The sequence below is a fragment of the Xyrauchen texanus genome, chromosome 16 (genome assembly GCF_025860055.1).
Source record: "Xyrauchen texanus isolate HMW12.3.18 chromosome 16, RBS_HiC_50CHRs, whole genome shotgun sequence".
In the NCBI taxonomy this organism is placed as follows: domain Eukaryota; kingdom Metazoa; phylum Chordata; class Actinopteri; order Cypriniformes; family Catostomidae; genus Xyrauchen; species Xyrauchen texanus.
This window is the reverse complement of record NC_068291.1, coordinates 11,066,027-11,071,849: the sequence shown is the minus strand read 5'-3', so window position 1 is coordinate 11,071,849 and position 5,823 is coordinate 11,066,027. Positions and strand designations below refer to the sequence as shown.

At 34.3% G+C, this 5,823-nt stretch overlaps 1 long non-coding RNA gene across 1 annotated transcript; it reads right to left on the bottom strand.

Annotated features, from left to right (window-relative positions):
- Positions 1 to 2,144: 2,144 nt before the first annotated feature.
- Positions 2,145 to 4,341, bottom strand: LOC127656643 (uncharacterized). Its single transcript, XR_007972198.1, has 3 exons — positions 4,240 to 4,341; positions 4,040 to 4,140; positions 2,145 to 2,518 (listed from the first exon to the last, which is right to left on the bottom strand). It is a non-coding gene; the product is annotated as an uncharacterized LOC127656643 (long non-coding RNA).
- Between the last annotated feature and the right edge of the window lie 1,482 nt (positions 4,342 to 5,823).

Here is a 5,823-nt window from a genome sequence, read left to right as displayed (position 1 = left end):
TGTCGGAGAATTCCAACAGAAGAAAACTTCATGCAAGTTTTGAAAGAACTGGCACACAAGACTCTCATTCAAGAGCCTGCTTATGTTCTTGAACAGTGGATGAGCATACTTGGACCTCTGAGTAAGGACCTTCAGGAAATTGAAAATGTGTATTGTGCATTACAACCAACAGTGAGGAAAATTGTGCGATCTCTCAAATTCCCTGAAGCAATGAATGCACACCAAAAGGACATTTCAAAGCATTTGACAGCTTACTTGCGGGAGTGTGATGCAAAACGACTGTCTCTGTTTCTGAGATTCTGTACAGGATCAGATTTGTTTATAGACAAAACTATAACAGTTGATTTTACAGACCTTAAAGGGTTTGAGAGAAGACCAGTGGCACACACCTGTGGCTGTTTCCTGAGGCTTTCAGTACACTATGACAACTACCCAGATTTCCGATCTGAAATGAACAAAATTCTTGAAAGCAATGTCTGGGTAATGGACATCATTTAGTTGCACTGGCACATGACTTGGATACTGGCAGAAACTATTTATAGCCAGCTCATATCCAATTTTGCATGGGTCATTCTTCATACACTTATTTTACATGTGTACTGTATGCATAGAGTAAAACATTCACTTCAATTTGAATGTTATTTATTACAGGTTACACCTAGTTATTTCAGGTTATGTTGAACAACCTTTTTTTTCTGAAGATTTATTTTGCTAATGACTTTCAACAGTGAAAAAATGTAATTATTTAGTTGCAATCTACTGTTTGCGTTAAATTGTACAAGTTGTTCATGTTAGCTCGTCAGTCAGATAGATGGCTTTGAACTGTTAAAATTAGTTAATGGTTCATTCTTCATACATTTACATACAGGTGAAACTCGAAAAATTATAATATCGTGCAAAAGTTCATTTATTTCAGTAATTCATCTTAAAGGTGAAACTAATATATTATACAGACTCATTACATGCAAAGTGAGATATTTCAAGCCTTTTTTGTTATCATTTTGATGATTATGGCTTACAGCTTATGAAAAACTTTTCACAATATTCTAATTTTGAATTTGGGGTTTTCATAAGCTGTAAGTCATAATCATCAAAATGATAACAAAAAAAGGCTTGAAATATCTCACTTTGCATGTAATGAGTCTGTATAATATATTAGTTTCACCTTTTAAATTGAATTACTGAAATAAAAACTTTTGCACGATATTCTAATTTTTCGAGTTTCACATGTACTGTACATTTATTTATACATAAAGTAAAACATTCACTTTAATTTGTTTACTTACAGTAGTTGTTGCTGGTTATGTTGAAATTCAAAACCTTTTTTTATTATGTTTTTAGATCATTTATTTTATATTTTGTTAATGATTTTCAATAGTGAAATATCACATTGTTTAGGTGCAACCTACTGTTTACATACAATTGTACATGTTGCCTCTTCAGTCAGATACTGTAGATGGCTTTGAACAGTATAATATGTTCTTAATTTAACTTTGTGCTTGTATACAAATGGGTGTCACATTATTGTGAACCTTTAGTACATGCTATAGTTTAAACATTTGAACAGTTTTATGAAATTGTTTTATTGAAATCGTTTTACTGTGGTTTGTATTATTCTTAATTGTACCACATGTTATCATGTTTGGTTAACCACTATGCATAAAATACCAACACAACCTGCATGGTACCAATGTTTTTTTTTTGTGCATTAAATATGGAGTGAGTTCCACAAGCCAATAAATAATGCAGTCTGACTGTCTTTTTTAAAGAATATTCCAATTCTGAACTTTTAAAATCTATTTCAGTTGTAGCGCTCTATAGAGGCACACAAAACCTGACAGCCAATGTACCATGTAAAATTATTATAACCATTTAGGTCCATCATGAGTATTAAATGGAGAACATACAGCGCTGCCATTCTAAGAACGAAGTTTAAGGTTTTGTTTGGAGCAACGTACCAAGGTTACATAGTTAATAATCTAAATACCATAAGAAATACAGTTCCAATTAAAATTTATTTCAGAGACAAATAACATCAATTTACCTATAAACCCATTTATGTTCATATTTTCAATCACCTGCCCTTCTAAAGTCTTCAAAGTCAAGGTTAAACAGAAGAGAAATCCATCAATTTTGAACAGTTTCAAGCCATAAATACATTAGTTTTGAGGTTCAAAACATTGTCTTGTACATCTAAAAAGGCTTGCTGTGCTTCATTTGTATTCAAGTTAGGCCTTGAAGAATTGACAGTATAATGTATCGCAAACACGTGCAAAATCATACAAAGAATGAACATTTCTGTAGATGGAAAAACATAAAAAATCTAAAAATAAGGCAAACATTTTACAATTGTTTAAAAGTGTTTTAATTACATCTAGATGCCTCTTATTCTGATAGTTGTGCTTTTGTCATGTTATAACTCTGAAAATAAGCAGATAACGAGATCTCAATTTGACAGCATGCTGGCAGCACCACTCAAGCCGTCAATACTCTCTGTTGCCTCATGAATGGTTGTGACCTGTAATAAAATGGGGGGGAAAACAGTTACATGAAATATTTAAGGGACAACTTTAAATGTAACAAAACAGTGTTACAAAATAATTTAAGACAAATGCCAAAGGAATAAGAGAAAGACTATTTGAAATTTTTAAGTTTATGGGCAGATGGTAGATTTAAAAATTGGGATTTCCTATAGAAAATAGGTAGACTGTGTACAGTTGAGACATAAGTACAGTTGAGACACCTTAAAGGTGTTTAAGGGTGTTTGTTTTTGCGCACAAAAATTATTCTCGTCGCTTGATAAACTTAAGATTGAGCCACTGTAGTCACTTGGACTATTTTAATAATGTCTTTAATAACTTTTTGGGAAACAAGTTTCAATCCCTTAGAAGCCTATGGAGGAGTGATCCAGCTCTCAGATTTAATCAAAAATATCTTAATTCATGCTCTGAAGATGAACGAAGGTCTTACGGGGTTGAACAACATGAGGGTGAGTAATTATTGACAGAATTTTCATTCTTGGGTGAACTATCCTTTTAAATAACTTGCGTGCGCAGCAAGCACAAGTTGTGATTTTTGCTGTGCACATGTATATTAGTGTCCTCTTTGATCGTGGGAAATTTGAACAACGGACACATCTCCGATCTGAAGATATCAGCAAAAGTTTTTTTTCTAAGATAAGACTTTCACTTCACCATGCACACTCCACAATAAATAGCTTATTATCCTTATGTGACTGTTAAACGTAACTGGTATCATCACAAACGTTATTCTGTGCCCTAAAAACTGGCATATTTCATGGTATTGTGTCATGCAAGGTCATTGCAAAATCTAGAGAAATGTGCGAGGTGGCCAGCGGGGTAAGTTGAGACACACGTGTATCAACAGTACCCCGCATAGAGTTCTATTAGGAAACATACTGTTTAGTTGTTCAGTGTTATGATAACAGGTTAAACTTCATAATTAGCCAGCATAGGACACAAATTAAAATAAAATGTGATATTTAAACTGTGTGTTATTAATGAATATATTAAATATATTGTTCCTGTTTTATAAATTTTAACCAGTGCTAATTTAAATAAAATGGATGAATAAATAAACATTTTGCCCAATTGTTATTTTCTTTATTTGTCTTTATTTATTATATTTGCAATGAACGTTTAGTTACCTTTACATCATTAAAAATGGGTGTCTCAGCTATACCACATATGGGTACAGTTGAGACAAAGTTGAGACAAAAAGCACCTTATTTTTATGAGCTAATTGTGGAAAATATAAACTACTTATGGGTATTATTGATTGATAATATCTTAGTCTACAAGCTAATGAAATGTCATGTGGCATGTCATGTGGAAATTCACTTCTTTTCAGTATCTATTTTTATGTGAAAAATCAAAACGCAAAAAGTGTCTCAACTGTACTCCGTCTACCCTACAAGGCAAAGACAATAATGATGAAGACTTGCTTTTAATTAGCACAGCCAGCCAGTTTGAGGCAAATCCTGTTCCTTGCAGAACTTTGCAAATGTTGTTCTTCTTACCTCTTCAAACAGAAGAGCATGTGCCGCTGCGATGTTCCCTCCAGTGGTCCAAGGTTGCTGGGGTAGGAAGAGTAACTTGGTGAAAGGCTGCAATTCAACACCTACAGACACAGATGTCAATTTCAAATTTCACAAGTTGTATAACAATTAAAATATTTTTGTCATCTGAAATACTAAAACAATTGAAACAATATCTTTACAGCTTATAGTGATGTTTATTAATTTAGTATGGTGAATCTAGTCCTCAATGTCCAGTCCTTGAAGGATCAATTCACGAAGCTGGTGGTAAAGGTCTGTAATTTCATAAACATCATCTGACATGACAAGGTTATGCTCAGTCATGAGTTCTACACACAGTTGAAAGACATCCTCATCACAAGGGTAGTCTTTAAATAAACACTCCTCTTGGCAAATATTCAGTTTTGTTTGTTCAATTGGATGCAAGAAATTCTGCACTCCATATAAGCTGGGAACAGCAAACATTATTGAAGGTCGACCACTGGGAGCACGAGGGTTGTGAGTTGGCCGTATCCTGTGGCAATTCCAGGCACTGACCGTTTCATCAAGCTCTTCCTTCATAAAAGAAAGGAAATATATAATAGGCTATATATGTATATATTAAAACATTGTATTGTCAAATGAATTAACAAAATTGCACATTATACATCAATAAATAATATTAAGTTATTATCCAAATTCAATACTCTCTATAACCACTCTGATAGTGAACAAAATTTGTTACCTGTATAAAATGTTGAAAGCAAAACTGGATGAGAGATTTATCAATGAAACTGTCAACAAAGTGTCCATCTTCTTTTAGTTGTTCAAAATGATCCATCCAAAACTGTATGCACTGGCTTCTCAAAGTGGACCACCATCGTTCGATTCTCTGGTTCCCAGTGCTTGGACCAAGAGTGACACAATCAACACTTGCAGTGTCTCTGAAGAATTTTTGCATCTCTGCTATATGAGTATTTTCAGTTCCATGGTCAATGCGAATTCTTTGTGGAAATCCGTTATTCTCAGCAACAGCAAGTACAAAATAACCTGCAATTACTCATGGGTCATTGTTCGTTTTGTATGCCTCAAGCCAGATCATTTTTCTGGAAAACCCATCAATGCATCAGTTTATACATATTCCGTAAGGTTTTAATTTATCATACCCGTCAATATGCCAAACATAATTTGGCCCGCGACTGTTATATACGCGTCGGCGTAGACGACCATGAGCACGTAGATCAACTCCTTGTCCATCTAACAGTCTCATCAACTGACGGACAGTTTCTCTGTCTGTAATAATTCCGGACATCCAACATTTTTGGTGCATCCACCGATAGCCATGTTGCCGTCCCGATGTCTGAAGCTGCTGGTGTATAAAATATGCCACTTCAGCTTCGTCAGTTTTATTGCGTCTCCGCCACAACTGATTCTTGCATAACGTTCTCTCAAGAGTCCGGAGACTAAGCTTAATGTTGTGTGATTCCTCCAATAAAATCAAGATTTCTCTATTTGTGAAACCGAGCCGAAAATAATCCTCTATAATATTTTCCATTCTATGCTATAGAATGCAATCCATGTTCCAACCGTCTATTGACACGTCTTTGATGGTGTGATGGCAATATAGGAAATGCGAGCAAAGTCAGAATTACGAGTTTATTTCTCAGAATTGCGACTTTTTATCTCCCAATTGCGACTTTTTATCTCACAATTCTGACTTTTTATCTCACAATTCTGACTTTTTATCTCACAATTCTGACTTTTTATCTCACAATTGCGAGATATAA